Source organism: Hipposideros armiger, unplaced genomic scaffold (assembly GCF_001890085.2).
Source record: "Hipposideros armiger isolate ML-2016 unplaced genomic scaffold, ASM189008v1 scaffold_416, whole genome shotgun sequence".
In the NCBI taxonomy this organism is placed as follows: domain Eukaryota; kingdom Metazoa; phylum Chordata; class Mammalia; order Chiroptera; family Hipposideridae; genus Hipposideros; species Hipposideros armiger.
In genome coordinates, this window is record NW_017731766.1 from 660,659 (window position 1) to 678,107 (window position 17,449).

Genomic DNA, 17,449 nt, shown 5'->3' on the forward strand with positions numbered 1-17,449 from the left:
TGCCATGAATATTAATTAATCAGGCCACTGCATTAAAAGGCCATAACCCATGTTCTGCTCCTCTCGCCATGCCTTCCTTCCACTACACGCAGCTTGTTGAGTAAGTCACATCAGGACTTGTCTTTGGCAGGACTTGCCAGTTGCCTCTCCTCTTCCTAAACTCCGTGAAACCCTTGCTTAGCTGAGTCAGGCTTCTCCCGGGAGCACTGCCATCGTACTCTGCGTGCATACCAAGTCACACTGGACATGGCACTGGGTTAGCATCTCATTCCCTTCAATTTCTTCTAGTTAACAAAAATATTTTGAGCACCTCCTATGTGCAGGCATCACAGTAAGGGATAGGCCTAAAGCAGTGTACAAAGCAGAGGAAGGTAGATCTTACATTCTAGTAAATAAGTAAAACCTAGAGTTTGCCAGATGGTGATAAGTGCTTTGGGGGGAAAAAAAATGAGGCAGGCAAGAGGGACAAGGAATGGAGGAGTGCAGAGGAGATGTGTTCTTGTTTCAAGTAGGATGGTTGCTAAGAAGGTGACAGTGGAACAACACCCCAGGATGTGAGGATCAAATCACTTGACTGCTTTGGTAGACGAGCACTCCAGGTACAGAAAGCTCAAAGGCATAGTACAGGGGGCATTTCTGGGTGTCTGGGAAGCAGCAAGGAGGCCCAGCGGCTGCAAAAGAGTGAGCAAAGGAGAGAGTAATAGGAGATGAGGTCAGAGTCACAAGGGACAAGGTGGGAGCAGATTGTGGGGGGTCTTGCAGGTCATTGTGGTGACGTTGAATTTTACTTAGGATGAGAAGGAATAAAATAGAGCTGTCTTCGTTTCCTATTAGTGCTGTCACAGATGACCAAAAACTTAACCGCTTAAAATGCAAATCTATTGTCTTATAGTTCTGGAAGTGAGAAGTCCAAAATCAGTTTCCCTGGACTGAGGTCAAGGTGACAGCAGGGTTGGTTCCTTCTGTAGGCTGTGAGGCAAGAATCTGTCTCCTTGCCTTTGTCAGGATCTGGTGGCCACCTGTATTCCTTTGCTTGTGTCCCCTTCTTTCATCTTCAAAGCACATCACTCCAATCTCTGCTTCCAGCNTGTCACGCCCCTTGATGGGACAACTGGAGGCGGTAGCAGCCCAGCCTCCCTCCCTAGTGGCCCCACCATAATGAAAACGCCCAGAGAGTGTTGAGTCCCCCTGTCAGAGCTGTGGAGCCTGCACCAAGGAGAAGGAGGTAAGCGCCCTGCTTGATGCTAACTAAGACTGGAAGGCGGTTTTTTCTCCTCTGCTCTCCCCACTGCTGTGGCCTGTGGCAGGGGTGCTGCTTCAAAAGGGGCCTCTTGAGGCTGCCCCCTGGCTCATCCTCAGTACCCTGGGTCCTGGGGGCTGCAGCTGGGTCCCCCACCAGCCACAGTGGCAATAGGCTCCTTGGAAACCTCTTCCTCTATTTGGGGAGCTCCTTGCTCCCGCTGGAAGGCCGCGGGTGTGCAGTTGGCTGTTATGAAGGCAGCAGTAGATGGTGATGGTGATCACTCTCTATGGTCTTGGCTTTTTCCATGTGCTGACGAGCAGGCAGCCTCTCTACCTTTGCTGCCTCTAGCTTGGAATGAATTACCATTACGGAGAGCCCCTAATGTGTAGGCATTGGTCAGTCCCTGTACCAGTTCAGGGCCTCCTTCCAGATGCTTACACAACCATTGTGCAGGATTTTGAAAACAGTAGGTGTGTTTGAGGGGGAGAGAGCATGAAAGAGAGTTGGGTTTTTGATGAAAATAGTAATGGCGAGAGCTGATGGAAAGCTTACGGTTTGCAAAGCATGAGGGTGAAGCACCTTCCATTTTGTTGCAAGCCTGTGAGGCAGGTGTCAGTATTATGCACAATTAGGGATGAGGAGGCTAAGGCTCAGGGAGGTCAGCTGAGCCAAACCAGGCCATACATCATTGAGGCCATACTTAGCTAAGGGTCATCCAGATTCAAAGTGTGCAGAGGTGGCGAGGAACAACCTCCTAAAGAGGCTTTCTCCAGGCCAAAGCCGACAGCCTCCATCTCTTGTTGCTGTGTTCAGGCACTAATTGAGACCTTGGTCTCTACTTCTCAGGCCTCAATGGTCCCTTCTTGTGGATTTGGAGACGGTTAAGAGCCCCCTATTAGCAATATGTGATCCACATGGTCTGTGCCATTAAGAACTTAAAGACTATCAGCTGAGCAATGGAGCTGGTCTTTAAAACACAAGAGCCCGCAATGGAAGGGGGAAAGGGATACATTTGAGGGCCAGACACTGGGCCACTTAAAATTAACCCCAGGCCCCCAAAGTGGCTCTTCAGGCCTCTCATGACTCCAACCCTTGCCCACCCCGCAACCTCACCTCACAGCAGGTCCCTCAGTTCATGGCTGTCTCTGTTCTCTCCGCTCCTAGAGACCTGAGTCCATGGTCTTCCCTCTGCTTGGAACACATGCCCCTGGGCTTTCCCTGTATTTGGCTCCCCGTCTTCAATCAGGTTGTAGCTCAAATACTGTCTGTGCAAGAGGGCTTCCTAAACCACAGAATCTAAAAGGGACCCCCTACCACCACCACCAGTGCCACCGCACTGCACTCCCTCACAGTGCTGATTATGTTCACAATGCTGACAGCAACCTCAAGTTCTGTCTCCTTGTTTGTAAGTCCCATGAAGGCTGGGACTTCCCGTGTCTTCCACCTGCTGGGTACCACTGGGTCCCTAGGGTTTAGCAGATTTTCCAATAATAATGGGCTCAGTTAATATTTTTTGAGTGAATGAATGATAAAAGGCATCCAACACCTGCACTCAATCTCCTTTGGGAAGGCAAACACCTGACCCTAGAAACAGAGGTAAAGAGCACATGGGTTTTCAGGTGCTCAAGGGGCAAATGAGTTCATCCTTGTGGTAACATAAGGCAAAAAGCTAAGTGGCATCACATAGATTTAGTTCCCTGAGAAACAGCAAGGTATGATAAGGCAGACTCTGCCGACCAGTCTGATAAGGAACCTTGCCTATGACTCACTCCAGCGTGGTCTTCTGGGCACCAAGCATGGTATTGATCTTAGCCACGCCAATAGGGTTCCAAAAAGCAGAGCATGCACCCTCCCAGCCCTGCACATCAGCCACTCATTCAAATTCCCACCGGGCTTTGCTCACACATCTTTGGCTATTTTTCAGTGTCATTCGTTGACAGGGAAAGGAGAGGTCCATATTTGCGATCAGGGGGTCCAAAATATTTCTATGGTCTCTACCACTCGCTGCCACTGTGGGCAAGTCCCTTTGTGCCACCACTTCTTGTGTTTATCCTCTGTACAATGGAATATCAGCTGCCCTCGATAGCTTGTGAGATGGTTGTGAGGTGTACATGTGACGCCAGCCCTTTCCACAGGCATACGTTGTTTTATTGCACCTCGCTTTAGTGTGCATCACAGATGTTGCATTTTTTCACAAATTGAAGGCAAGCCCCTCAAGCAGCAAAAAGATGATGACTCACTTTGCTGTAATATTCTCTTCATTGTGGTGGTCTGGAAACAAACCCACGGTATGTCCGAGGCATGCCTGTATGCGGTGTGACAGCAATAAAGAAACCAGCACAATATGTCTCTTGCTCACAAGCAGCCGGCCCTCTAGCAATGGGGAGCAGAGAGTCTACAGGGAGGTGTGTTTGTTTTGGAGAATTTCACTTGCAGAAAACCCACAGTTCCAAAGGAAATCTGTCAGAGAAAGAGACTTCTCTGCAGGATCCCTTTTCCCAGGCAGCTACCTCAAGAATCGACTTAGGTACTTTAATTAACACCCAGCCTCTTCACTTTGCAACCAGGGGCGCTTTACAAGGCAGCCTAGTGATGCCTCTTCCTTGGCAAGCGCGCAGCATTTGGCAGTATTTCACATGCTGGTGGTTTTATGAGTCCCTTCCTGCACTTATGTGTTCTTCATTGTAATGTGTGTTGAGCTTTCCTGGCATCGGCCCTGGTCCTGTTTGATTTAAGAGACAACTGATTTTTATATCTGATCTGCAGGTTGTTCTGTGATTCTTTTTTTTTTTTTAATGCATTCCTTATCTTGTTCTATTCCCTTGTGCTATTCTAGATTTTTTTTAGATGCTCTTTTTGCAAGAAAATATAGTTTTAAATTTGGAGCCAAGCCAGAGTCATGATAATTTTCTGGGGAGAAAGGGGCTCATAAGCAAAACTGTATTATAGAAAGAGAATTACATTAAGTGCCTGGAGACGTGGGCTTTAATCCTGGCCATGCTGCTCAGCAATCCTTTTCTAACTAGTTGGGCCATGGTGGGGGTAACAATACTGACAGTGGACTTGTACGAAGAACTTACTAAGTGCTAAGAGAATTCTTTGGACAATCGCATTTCATGGTCATGCTATCTGTTTTGGGAAATAGAGAATATGAGAGAAGGTACGAGGTCTTTGGGTAGTGAGTGATGGAACCCAGTTTTAATGGACACTGATTCACTTACTCCTTCTTTCCAAGTGACCCTTTAAGAAAAATGACAAATATTTTCATAAAGAAAGCAAAACTGTGCATGCTGCCAAAAGAGAGCATGAAAATCATCAGCCCTAGCCCAGAGCATACATGGATTGGGTGCTCAAACTGTTTAAAATTCTTAAAATCCTTAGGACACTTTACAGTCACTATGTGCTATGCTGGGGACTAATGATATAATAATGATAGTCAACACTCATTAACTGCTTTATATTTGGCACTAATAGGAGCCTTTTCCTAATATTATCTCACGTGCAAGGGGCAGTTCGTCACCGTGGTGAAGGGTGTGGACCCATTGTTTAGGGTGCCTGCTCTGTCACTTGCTAGCTGTGTGGCTCTTGGGCAAGTTTCTCAACCACTCTGTGTTTCAGAATCCCTATCCATACATGGACGTATACTACTGAACTTTTCCCCTAGTGTTTTGTGAGCAGTATGTCAATGAATACATGTAAAGTGCTGAGTCAGTGTTTGGTGTATGATGTTCTCTCAAAGGTTTGCTGCTGCCATCACGTTTCCCTCAGCCCTCCTGAGTCCTCTCGCTTCCATCATATCAATGCAGAAACTCATGAAGAGTCAGGTCACGTGGCTAGAATCAGGATTTGAACTGTGCTCATCCAGAGCCTTCTCTCTTCTGTGTTGTATTTCCTCAGTAAACTCTCAAGGAAATACAAATTACTCTGGAAACTCACAGCTGGACGGAAGTTTCTACTCCAAGAACCAACCTACTTCTCTCCATGCATGTATCTGCAGGTGCTTATTGGCCTCGTGTTCCTCTTGAGGCTAGTGAGAGAAGTGTCTTGTTGGAAATGACTTCTGTCTCTAGGAGATCGCCAAACCAGCCAGAACTGCCTCCTCTATTCAGGATTTTCTCTGTGGGCAGGCAACCACACTGCCATGGAGGTGATGAGTTTGCTGATGAAAAGTAATCAGTGGCCCTACTGTCTCTCAGGACAGAGCTGACCTGACCAGCTAAGGGGCTTCTTCTAGCCCTGTGATAATGTTGTCCTGTGCTGGCTTAAATTGTCACGATAGTCTCCTGAGTTAGTACCAATGTTGGGATAAGTGACCACAAGAAATTGTCCGGAGGTCTTTCCTGGGCTGCTCAAAGACAGACGGCGGCATTTGTGCTCTTTGGGCCGTGGTATTGGATACTGCAGTTACTTTACCGGCTCATTCTCCTCCTGGGTGGGGCCCTACTTCTGCCAGGATCCTAGCACGCAATGTAGGAGCACCGTGACCCCTGAAAAGCAGTCACCCCGCAGCTGCCTGCACGGAGTATGCATGGCTCTGAGATGCTTCTCAGATAATGACAGTCATTAATAATTAACAGTTTCCTTTTACTGAGTGATTGCTATGTGTGAGTTTATTTAAGTAGTTCATGTAATACTAACACAACAACGCTCTCAAGTAGGTTCTGGAATTCTCCTTCCTATTCTAGGGTAGAGAAGATGAGATTTGGGAGCCCACAAACTTGGCCACAGCACTCAGCTGAAAGTGGCACCACCAGGACACAAACCCAAACCCGTGTGACTAAACACATGGTCTTCACCTCTGCACTCAACTGCCCCAGACACCTCCTGCCTGAACCACCCTCACTGAGATAATTTGATAACACATTAATGATTAGATGTGGAAAAACTCGTCCTGCTGGGCTACCCCACAGGGGATGTGGACAGACCTGCCTCACCCAGTTCCCCTGGTCCTTCCCACCCTGGCCTGGCCTGGTCGGTGAGCCTGTTTGTTTTTCTTTTGCCTCATCTTATTGGGACACAGCTACGGTCCTTCACTACTCAGCTTGGCTCCACTCACCCCCAAGCCCCTTAGTTCAGGAATATGTGCAGGTAAGCATATGAGGGTGGAAGTTTTACCCCTCCAAGGCACCCTCAGTTCATTTCTTACCCTCCTGAACAGTAACCCTTTTGCATTTTTCCAATTTTTCTTTCCTTCCTTGGTCTCTTTGTAGCCTGGGTTAAGAGCAAGTCAATTTGATCACAGATCATAAAGCCCATTTTCAGTGCTATGAGATAATTCAGTAATTGGCATCTTAGCCCGAGGACAGCCTGTGAATTGTGTCTTTTATAAAAGCAAACAAAAGGGTGGTCTGAACTGTGGCTGCATATCAAGAAAGTGCGGTTCTTATCCAACTGGGCTGTTCCCAGGATGGAATGCAGAAAGGAGCTGGAGAAATCTAGTTACATCTTGAATACCACACCCTTGAATGCCTTTGTGACCTTGCACAAATCGTTTATTTTCTATGGTAGCATAACGCTGTTTTCGATTTGTTGAGCTCTGCATACATTTACTTCTGCAGTGTTCTGGGCACTGCGCTGACCCCTGTGTGTACAGCGTTTCACTTAATTCTCCCACCAACCTGATGACATAAGTACTGCGGTCATCACTTTCAGATTAGGAGACTGAGATTGGTAAAGTTAAGCACCTATTAAGTAAGCTGGGGAAGTGGGATTTGAACCTAGTCCTTTCAAGGCCAAAATCTCTTCCCCAGACCAGCATAATGCACAGGCTGATGTTTTGACGAGAAATTCTTTTCTGCCCCAAGATCACACACTGGCTTTGTCTTGTGCACAGTCCGCTTTTGCAGCTCGTGCTGAGGACGTTTTCCCAGGCCTGTCTGACTGCACTGCTCCTCATTTGCAACCCTTCCGATTGATGACCAGAGAGAGCATCTCCGACCAGTGCCCTGGTCATCTCTCATTATCCTGTCTGCTCAGCCTGCTCTCCCATCACAGAAAGACGCCAACCAATAAGTGGAAATCTTATGTTTCCTAACAATTGCGAGATCTTCCAAAGTCTTGTGCTCACCTCTGAAAATGAAACCATCTATTTCCTTTTCCTCTGGATGGCAGAAGAATCACCAAATACTGTTGCCTTTCCAGGGCACTCAGAGAAAAGAAGGGGTCGTATGCATGCGATCTGAATGGGTCATGGAGTCAGGGGCTTCGAGGGGACCTGTGAGGATGTGCGCCCATGAGTACAAGGGTCTTCTCCATCTTGTTTGACAGTGTCCCCTGGTATGTGGGACAGATTCAGGTGTTATTCACTGGATCAGTATGGTAGCTTCTAAAAAAAGTATGCGTCTAGTGCAGATTCATTTTCCAGATATTTGTGTTTTGCTTAATAGTAAGCAGGAGGGTAAGTGTTGGGTCATTGGAATTCTTACGTGTACATCTTGGGACACATTTTCTTTTATCAGCTTCTCAGTAGAGCGTCTCTCTGCCCAGGTGCGATTTGAGTTTGTCTGGGCTTTGTTTTAGGGTAGAGCTTGTCGTTTCCCTCCCGTCTAATAATGCCGTTTCTCCTGCACAGCTCACACCGGAAGGCCTATCACACATTCTTTCAGTCACAGGTGGAAGCTTGGCTGGGCAGTGACCATCTGAGTATCCCCGGACCCCGCTTTTTGCCCACGTCCTCCTCCTTTGGTTAATTCCCTCCCAGTGAGGAAGTCCAGAACTACAAGATCTCCATTTACTGAGCACTGACAATGTGCCAGGTACAGCGCTCAATACCTCCTTAAATTCCATTTACTCCTCACGAGATCTTGACCTCAGCGTTTTGCATATTTAAAAAGCCCTGGTACTTGGAAAGGTGAAATGACTCGCTACAGATCACAGAGCTGGTTGGTGGCAAGCGCCCGTCTCCCTGCCGGGTCTGTGAAGCCCAAGCTCTTTGCGTTGTGGTCTGCACAGGAAAGCCACCTCTTGCCTTCAGCTGAGGTCTGTGATGAGACCTCTCATATGAGAGGAATGCCAGGCCTTCTCTGACTTTTCTCAAGGCAGATTCCCCTCACATGAAAGGTGTCATTTTCTAGGACAGTCTCTGGTGTCATCTGCACAGTGCCTGCATTTGGGTTCCCTGGCTATATCAGCAGACACAGAATCCCATGAGAGACTTGACCTTCATTCTTGGTTGTCATTCTGCTGAGGATAACAGAGGAGGCACTGGTATGTGGACTGGTTTAGAGAAAAGGACCCCAGCCCTTTGCAAGGGCTGCCTCTGGGACCCTGAGGAAAGGCCATTGTCACAGCCCAGCGTCTTTGTCCCAGGAGACAAAGGTCAGCTGGGAGCTCAGAAGGGGACAGGTGGCGTGTCCTAGGTCAGTCCTTCATGATGTGCAGCTTTCACATCTGGTAGCACAGCCAGGGGCAGACTTCACTCCTGCCTACCAGACATCATCATTTCAATGGAAATTAGATTTGTTTAGAAAGGGAACGACTTTAAGTGGAAATTTAGTATTTCTTATCACAGAGTAACTATAAAATGAAATACGGTGATTACAGAGCACCATGAGTAAATTCTGGCCAGACACTGCTGTCTGCTGAAAGCCCTGGCCCGGAGACCAGTTCCTGCTTTGTTTAAGGGAAGAGTTAAACATTAACTGGCCCCATTTTGTGAGTATGCAGTTTCAGTCTGGGAAGTTCTGGAGGTGAAAGACGGTGACAGTGGCACAACAGTGAGTGTGCTTAAAGGCATTGAACTCTACACGTAAAAACAGTTAAAAGAGTAAATGGTATATATACTTTCCCACGGTAAAAAAGGAGGCAGCTCTTTGTGTACAGTTATGAAGCAATCCCCAGGATATATTGTTAAGTGAAAAGGCAAAGTACTGAACAGTATAATTAGAATACTGACATTTGTGGCTTTTTAAAGGGCATAGGCATACATACATCTATGCTTGTTTACGAAGGAACCCTCTGGGTGACAGTATTTGTGTAGAAAGAAAGGGCGTCTGGTGGTTAGAAACAGGGGAAAGGAGGCCGTTATTTGCTGTTTGATTTGTGTTCCATGGGCGGTTTTAACCATTCTAATTCAAAATTTTTTAAACCCAAAAAAAAAAAATCATTAATAAGCACCAGACTGAAACTATCTCTCTCAAGCAGTGGTTCTCGACCTTGGCTTTGCCCTAGGCTGTAGGCTGCCCCAAGTGAGGTCCCCAGCCAGCAGCTAGCATCACCTGGTGCGAAAGGCAGGATCTCAGCCCCCGCCCAGACCCATGGAATCTGAATCTGCACTTGACCACAATCGCCACATGGTCTGCAGGACATGAAAGCGCGGCAGGCACTGCACAGGACTAAATCAGAATCTCTGAGGTGGGGCTTGAGTTTGGGAGTTTCCTAACCCTCCTCAGGGGTATTCCACGGGGCAGGTGATGCTGACAACCACTACCTTCATGTAACTGGGAAAATTGAAGGGGCTGACGTCTGTTCTGTAAAACAGACTTCACAATTCTACACCAAAACACATACCAATTCCAGGGATGGAGCATAACATCAGGGCATTGTAAAATAAGACTTTGGAGTTAGAAAGATGTGGATTTGAACTCCCCTCTCTGAGTCCCATGTCAGTGGGGTTCATACCTTCCCCACAGAGCTGTCTTATTTAAGTAAGCTGATATAGATGATGCCCGATCCACTGTGAAGTGCTCAATCACTATTAGGCGATCATTATGATGTGTATGTCCATTTCGCCTTCCCCTCCCACCCACATCTTGTCCTGGGCTCCTCTCGCTAGCACTGCTCCTTTCACATTCGTTTATTCTGCCTTGAGCGCGTCATGTACAGGTGACATTTCTCTCATTGCAGCTGAAGCCACGAAACTGGAGTTCCACCTCCCCCATCTCTTGACAAACAGAAAAACTCTGCTGTCTCATACCAGACTATCTGACACATTTCTAAAATACAACTGAGACCTCATTACATGGATGAACAGCTTTCCATCAGCTCATTCCGAGCTCTGATATTAATATAATTGTTGCTGAGACATCGCAGTTGGCCTCAGACGCAGTCAGGAACGAGTCGTTACTAGCAACCCAAGATGGTTCCCAGTGCAGAGAGAGCGAGTGGAAGCTGCTAGGATTCCTGTGTGGATAGAGCACGCTGGCGAGTGTGTTCCATGGATCCCTTCCATTGCCGTCACAGATAGCAGTTAGAGAGGCAGAGGGTGTCCTAGTCAGAGAATCGATGTCTCCCCCTCACAGCACCACGATCATCTTTTCAAAATGCAAATTCAAACGTTTTTAAACTTGTGCTTAAGACCCCGGAGAGCATCTCACAACTTTGAGATTGAAGAGCAATGTTCTTAATGGGGCCTGCAAGGTTCCCTTTCTAGCTACTTCTCCTGGCCACCTCCCCAGCTCCCTTTTGTCTGATCCTTGGATTGGTTTCATCGCTTGGTTGAGTCCTGGCCCTGTGTGAATTCTGATTCCCAGGCCATAGGCCAAGTCCAATTTGGTGCAGTGTCAGAGCCCCAGGGCCTAGTTCGTAGCATATGGATACTCAATAAATGTTCATGGAAAAAAAAAATAAATGCATGAAAGGATATCACACGAGGGGGTTCTGCATGACCTGCCACCCCCTGCTTTGCCAGGTGTCTCGCAGTGACACTAGAATGCTGGTAGTTCTGAGAGGTACTAGGCTGTTTTCTACGTTTCACCTTTTGCTGAAGCTATACCTCTGCCTAACCATGTTGTTCCTCACTTTCTTTGTCTGGGAAACCTTACTCTTAGACAAGGGTTATCTCCCCCAGTAAACTTTCCTTGACTTGTCAGCCTTCTAGGCTATTGTGGCCCTCCTTTGTGTCCCCATCAGGTCCCATATATGACCTCCCATTTTACTTAACTGTGTCCCGTGTTTGTATCTGCCTCTACAATACTTCGAGAAAGACAAAATGAGAAGCTGTGATGTGTGTGTGATATGGTAGGTAATGAGTAAATAGGATTTGTGCGTCTGTGTGTGTGCGCATAGGTGAATGTGTCATTGATATTTCACAGTGAATAAAGAACTGTGCCCTCTAGCCTCAGTGCTTTTGCAAAGAACTGTGCCTGCTAGCCTCAGTGCTTCTGCACTTGCTGTTCCCTCCACATGGATGCCGTTCCCACCTCCCCTAGTCATTCCACCTACTCGTCAGGCCTCACTCAGTCCAGTTACATCACTGCCACACAGAAGTGTTCCCCGCCACACCCACTAGACTCAGTCAAACTCCCAGCCATTGGTTTCAACTCGTCATGTTTCCTTTGTGAAGCTAATTGCCATTTCTAAATACAAACTGTGTTTTTGTTAGACTTACGTTTGCCTCCCCTTATACTGGCAGCTTCATGAGGACTGTCTATGTGTCCGTTTTCCCCTGGCACCTAGCATAGTGCCTGGCATCCTGTCGGCGCTCCCTGGAATGGATAGTGGGTCACCTGCAGCTCTCGTTAGAGCCTGAGTATGAAGGAGAGAGGAGGCAGATGAGAACGCCCAGTTTCCCTCCTTGTTGTGGTCCCAGGAGGGTGTTCCTCAATCACTGTGCATAGAAACTCCACCCAGTCATTCAACATCCTGGGGACTCACTGGGAAGCTCTGTGACGGCCGGTCCCCACCCTGCCCCACCCCACGGTGCTCTCTGCTGAAATCAGGCCACAGCTCTCCTGAGACCTCGTTCAGCAAAGGGGCATGACGGCAAACCCAGAAGAGAAGGCAAGTGGCAGGGAGGACAGCAGAGTTGTGGCTTGTAAGTAGGTTTGACATCCCCAGACACATTCTGTCCAGGAGAATGAGCACCCCCAGATCCTGGGGGCTGGCAGGAGAACGGCTGCTATCCTCCCTTCCCCCAACCCCCTAGGCTACTCCACTCAAAGCAGACAAATGGTGTGATTTGACTTGAGGAATATAAGCATCTTCTAGATGACAGCCTCACCCCTCTGCCCCCTCCCCCCACCCCTTACCGCAATCCCACCACTTGTAGCTGAGCGTTGTCCCATCACTGACACTGACATTCCTGACACTGCCAAACCACCCCACAGCTTTCTATTTGCCCTGCCCTAGAAAGCCTTCTGGTGACAGTCCCCAGCCAGCTAGAAGGCTAGAAACCTTCAAACATCTGGGCAGCCCAGGGAGAGGTTTGGAAGATGTGTATGAAAGTGTGTTTGTCCTTGACTGCTGACAGCCACATGGCCATAGGTTGAGCAGTGGTCTGGTTATAGGAAGGAGATCAGGCCAAAGGAGAAAAGTGCGCTGGGCCCCACACCCACTGCCTCCTCCTTCTGCCTCATTTTAGCCCCTGTAAAACACAAGAGCAGGACAACGTACGTGATTTCCACATTATGTTCTCTGGAGCTGTAGGGTTTACAAGGGGTGAGCTGAAGCCACCGTGTGGGGCACAGGAGCAGCCCTTTGAGATGCATCCCACATACTTACCCCTACATCTCACATACATGCACACACACGCATGCACGCTTGTAACCATGGCGTACACTCGGTTCTTTTCTCAGAGAAACATGCACCTGTTTTATGCACCAGCATACTGTAAAGGACACCTGGAACTGTAGGTGACAAGACAATTGGGTCCAGTAGAGTACAAAAAGGTTTGGAAGGTTAGGCTGACCTCTGAACTGTACCAGCCCCCTGAACCTTCAGCTGTCACCCTGACACGGGATGCACAGTCCCGTGTCACATGTCTGTTGAGAAAGGAACAAGAGTGTAGCAGTCAACGAGAATGGACTCTGGGGCCAGGCTGCCTGGGTTCGAATCTGGCTTCTCCCACTCACTGTGTGTCCTTGGGAAAGTTATTTAACGTCCCTGCGCCTTCATTTCCTCATCTCTAAAATGGATAGAAATACCTCCTTTATGGAGTTGTTGTGAGGATCAAATAAGTTAAATAGGTAAAATGCTTAGAATAATGCTGAACATAAAATATCCGTTAGTATTGGCAGTTACTCGTATGACTTTACTGCTTAGCGTTATTAAATTAGTGGTCCGTCACATTGGAGGAGATCCTGACTCCCTCTGTAAATCCATTAAAGTTACAGAGCCTTTCCTTGGAAAACTAGATACCAAAACGTCTTGTGCACTCAATGCAGAGAGCAACTGGCTCAATGTCTTCAGTGGAAAGCTGGGACCCTAACCAAGGTAGGGCTTTTCCTCAAGGTCATGTGATACAGCAGCAGCGAGGCAGGGACCAGAGCTCAGGCTACTCGCTCCCAGCCTGGTGTTGTCTTCACTGCGTGTCCCATTCGTCCCCCAGTGCCGATGTGGTGAGATGGTCCCAAAGGCTTGGACTCCATCCCTGCTCTCCCACCTACGGGCTGTACGACTTCGGCATGTTTCTGAACATCTCTGAGCTGCAGCTTCCTTGTCTGCAGAGTACTATTACACTGTACCTCAGGGGCATTGTCAAGTTCCCCCTTGAGTGGGAGCACAGACTGGGTGAGCTACCCCTACCCCTGTTTCTATGGTAACAGAAGGGCTCTTTGGGAAGTGCAGACTCCCGTCCACACGATGCAGGCTAGGGAGTGAGGATGGTTCCCTCTCCAGAATGCAGGATAGCACTAGGAAGTAAGGGGGTGCACTTCAGGGATCACCCGGGCCAAAATGGGGCAGGATAAGCGCTTCATTCTGTCTTCTTGTGATGTCCTCTTGCCTAGATATCCAGGGAGATGGTTCTGGCTAAGGCACGAACTCCAAGCAAGCTTCCCTCCCACTTTCAAATGTTATTTCATCATACTGTAAAAAAAGTTTCTACCTTTTTTTTTTTTCCTTTTCTTTTTTTAGCTGAGTCATCCTGCCACCTGTTGGCAGCTCAGCTCGGGCCAGGCATCGAACCGCTGTTGCTCAGAGCTCACACTCTTGAGCGAGCTCTTAACCAACTGAGCCACTGGGCCAGCCCTGAAAAAACTTTTAAGAGCATAACTTAATGTGATTTGAAGAAGGTTTAGTGACTCATTCAAGGAGGCAGTTACTTGTGAGGCTGGCAGGAGAACCCCGAACCCAGGCCTCTTGGTCCTGCATACAGGACCCTTCCTTTCTTGCTGCAGGCACTGTGATCTTTATAGAACCCCACCCTGGGCCTCTGAGCTGCTCCCCAGGTTGTGCTGGGGCACCCACCTCAGAAGAACCCTCTTCTAGGCTTTCCAAAACACCTCCGACTAGACTGCCCAGCATCACAGCTGCGGGGCTGTTTCTCAGGAGAGAGGCAGGCTGCTTCACAGGCCTAAACCCTGAAAGAGATTTCTCTCATGGTCCTTTAAAAAGGAGCATTGGGCAACTTCCAGCATTTTACAAAAATTGCAGAACGTCCACCTCCTCCATCTCATGTGGGTAACTTGTTCCCCACAGCTGTATAGTTAGTACCTAGGCTCCATATAATCATCGCTACACAGAGCTTTGCATTTTTTATCTAACATTCTAGCTGGGTCATGTTGATAAGTCTTAACTCCCCAGTTTGATTTTTTTAAAGGGTGGTGTTTTATAACCTCTTTGCCACTGGGTCTCACACAGTTCTGAACATAGGAAAAAAGCTGAGTTTAACAATTTTTTTAACCTAACCAAGCAAAACACAAAGGCCTGCTTAATTTTCTTTCATAAATAAATAAATACATGCATATGTAAATACACACACACACACACACACACACACGTACACGTACACACATATATTTAAGTGACACAAAGCTGAAGTTTTTGGAGAAGTATGTTGGTGATTCAACCTAGCCTGTCAAACAGTGAACAGTCAGGCAATTAACAGGTTCTGATAAACGATTTCTAATTAAATTTTATGACAAATAGAGCAGAGCCAATCTGTGTTTATATTAGAAAAATCACGATATATCTCTTGAATTGCTGCAAATCTCTTAAAGAAGGTATACATTTATCTAAGCACCTTCCAAAGGGACCTTGTTTCAAAGATTGCAATTTGTAAGAGATTGGACTGGGTATTTCCACTGCAAACAATTCCATTTACATTACACTCAGGCCCGGTAACACTGCATGCCCCGAATAGCTCATTACTATCATGGGGCTTCCAGCCCCATGAAAGGTGCAAGAGCATAAAGAATACATAAAGAGGCAGAACATACAGGTTCTTTACATTCCTTCAGCTTTTTGCCAACACTCTCTTCTGTAGAGCCTTTAACTGGGGAGAAATGAAAGAAATGAGTTATACTGCCAAATTAGGATGGGCGATTTGGGCCAAGTGGATGGAGGTGAAGGAGATAAGGGATGGACTGGGATAATGAGCTCAGGGAGGCCAGCTTGCAAATACAAACATCAGGTATATGCAGCTCTCATTTCCCTGCAGCTAGGTTTATGAGGCTGCAGCCCCACAGCAAGCACCCTCCTCCAGGGCCCAACAAAGTTCTGAAGGCAGGGAGGAAATAAAAGGGGCCAACTTTGTAGCAATATGGATGGATCTTGAGATAATCGTGCTAAGCGAAATAAGTCAGACAGAAAAGTTCGAGAACCATATGACTTGACTCATACTCGTATGTAGGGTATAAAACTGAAAGCAACAAATGAACAAACAAAAACTCATAGACACAGGCAACAGTTTAGTGGTTCCCATAGGGGAAGGGGGCATTCTATATAGAGGAGGATAAAGGGGGTGATGGAAGGAGAGCTGACTCTGCCTGATGAACACACAATTATAGAATTGTACCCTATGAAACCTATGTAATTTTACTAACCAATGTCACCCCAGTAAATTTAATTTTAAAAGGGGGGCCCAAAAGGGAATATTTTTAGTGTCCCATTTTCTCCATCAATCTTAGGAGGGGGCCAGAGAGCAGCAAGCCCCATTGAGTTTTACAGGGTGGTTAAGAGTCTGGGTGCAGCGTGCAAAAAGCATGGAGCTGGGGCTGGAACTTGCATCCCCTAATTCCCATCCCGGAGCTAGTATCATAGACAGATGAGGAAGAGATCTCTTATCTGTGTATCTACCCAGAGACCCAGTACAAAGCGTTCTTGTTGTCTTGTTTAATGGAGCTAAACATTTCAATCAAATAGAGAATTCAGTCACAATCTGCAGATCGGCTATTATATGAGGAACATTGGATGTTACCTTGGAATTGAGTCCTGGGTCGTCTTGTCTGCTTACCCCCAATGAGCCAGTGACCTCAACAGCCATTCTCCCTCACCTGAAGTACTGCCCTTTTTTTAAGACCCATTTATCAAAGAAGTAGGGGATCCACTTTCTGAATTATGCAAACCCTACTGTTGAGGGTCAGAGAGAGCACAGGGGAGCGTGGCATTCCATCTTAGACAGCCCCACTGAAGTGTCCCACCAGTACCCTCAGGGTCTCAAGAGATAGGGAAAGCACAGTTATTTAATACCATCTAGAATCCTTTTTAAAAAATTGCAAAGGCTGGTAATTACCCCACAAAATCCTACACTTCCTTGGGTAACTTATTGTTTATTATTTCACCTCAACCCTGAAATTTGTTTTTTATGCAGACCTACCTTGTAAGAACTCCCCTTTGACTGGTATGTGGAAGACATAGGCTCTGCTTTACCCCTTGCCATCTCTGGCTGGTACTTACAAAGCCCCTTTCAACACCAGTGGGAGTAAACTCCCTACTGAGTGCAAGCTCCTTGGCACTGGTTAGTTTGTCTTCGTCTTGGGTCTTTCCACATAGTGCAATGTTTATTCAAGTATTTGTCGACTAGAATAGGTTAATCATGATGCTAACCAAAATGTTTTCACACTTATTTGTCAGTTACTGAGCTGAGATCTCTATGTGTATCATATTTAGCAAGCAAAGGTCAGTGTTGCCTCATAGGTTAAGTGGAAATAATAATATCATATATTGTGTGTCTAAAGAAACCAGGCTGGGTCAGATGGTCCCTGGAGATGGATTTTATCCCTGATAGCATACATAATCCTCCGAAATCCTCCCCTCTCTGACCTCCTAAAGAGAAGCATTTTTGTCTGATACCCTGTTGAAGGAAGACTCTCTCCTGTAGTTTGCTTTTTAAGACTTAGCTATTTAACCAACCTCACAGGCTCTCGATGCATCAGACTCTCACATGTTTGTGATAAAATTTCAACATATCTGAGCATGTGCACTACTCTAGCCACCCCAAGCCATGTGCTAAGATCGGAAATGACCTTGAAAGTCATCTGGTCCAGCCTCCTACTTCCGACCAGCTCTGTACTTACATACCCTGGCCACATTTGATGAAGAGAAGCC

General features: G+C 47.1%; 1 protein-coding gene across 1 annotated transcript in view; it reads left to right on the top strand.

The window, feature by feature from the left end:
- The first annotated feature begins 1,159 nt into the window (after nucleotides 1–1,159).
- The window catches only part of ATP10B (ATPase phospholipid transporting 10B (putative)), a 260,075-nt gene continuing 243,785 nt past the window's right edge, over nucleotides 1,160–17,449 (top strand). Inside the window, exon 1 of the mRNA XM_019664097.1 lies at nucleotides 1,160–1,225. The gene's annotated coding sequence lies outside the window, so the exon portion shown is untranslated. The remainder of the gene's footprint in view (nucleotides 1,226–17,449) is intronic.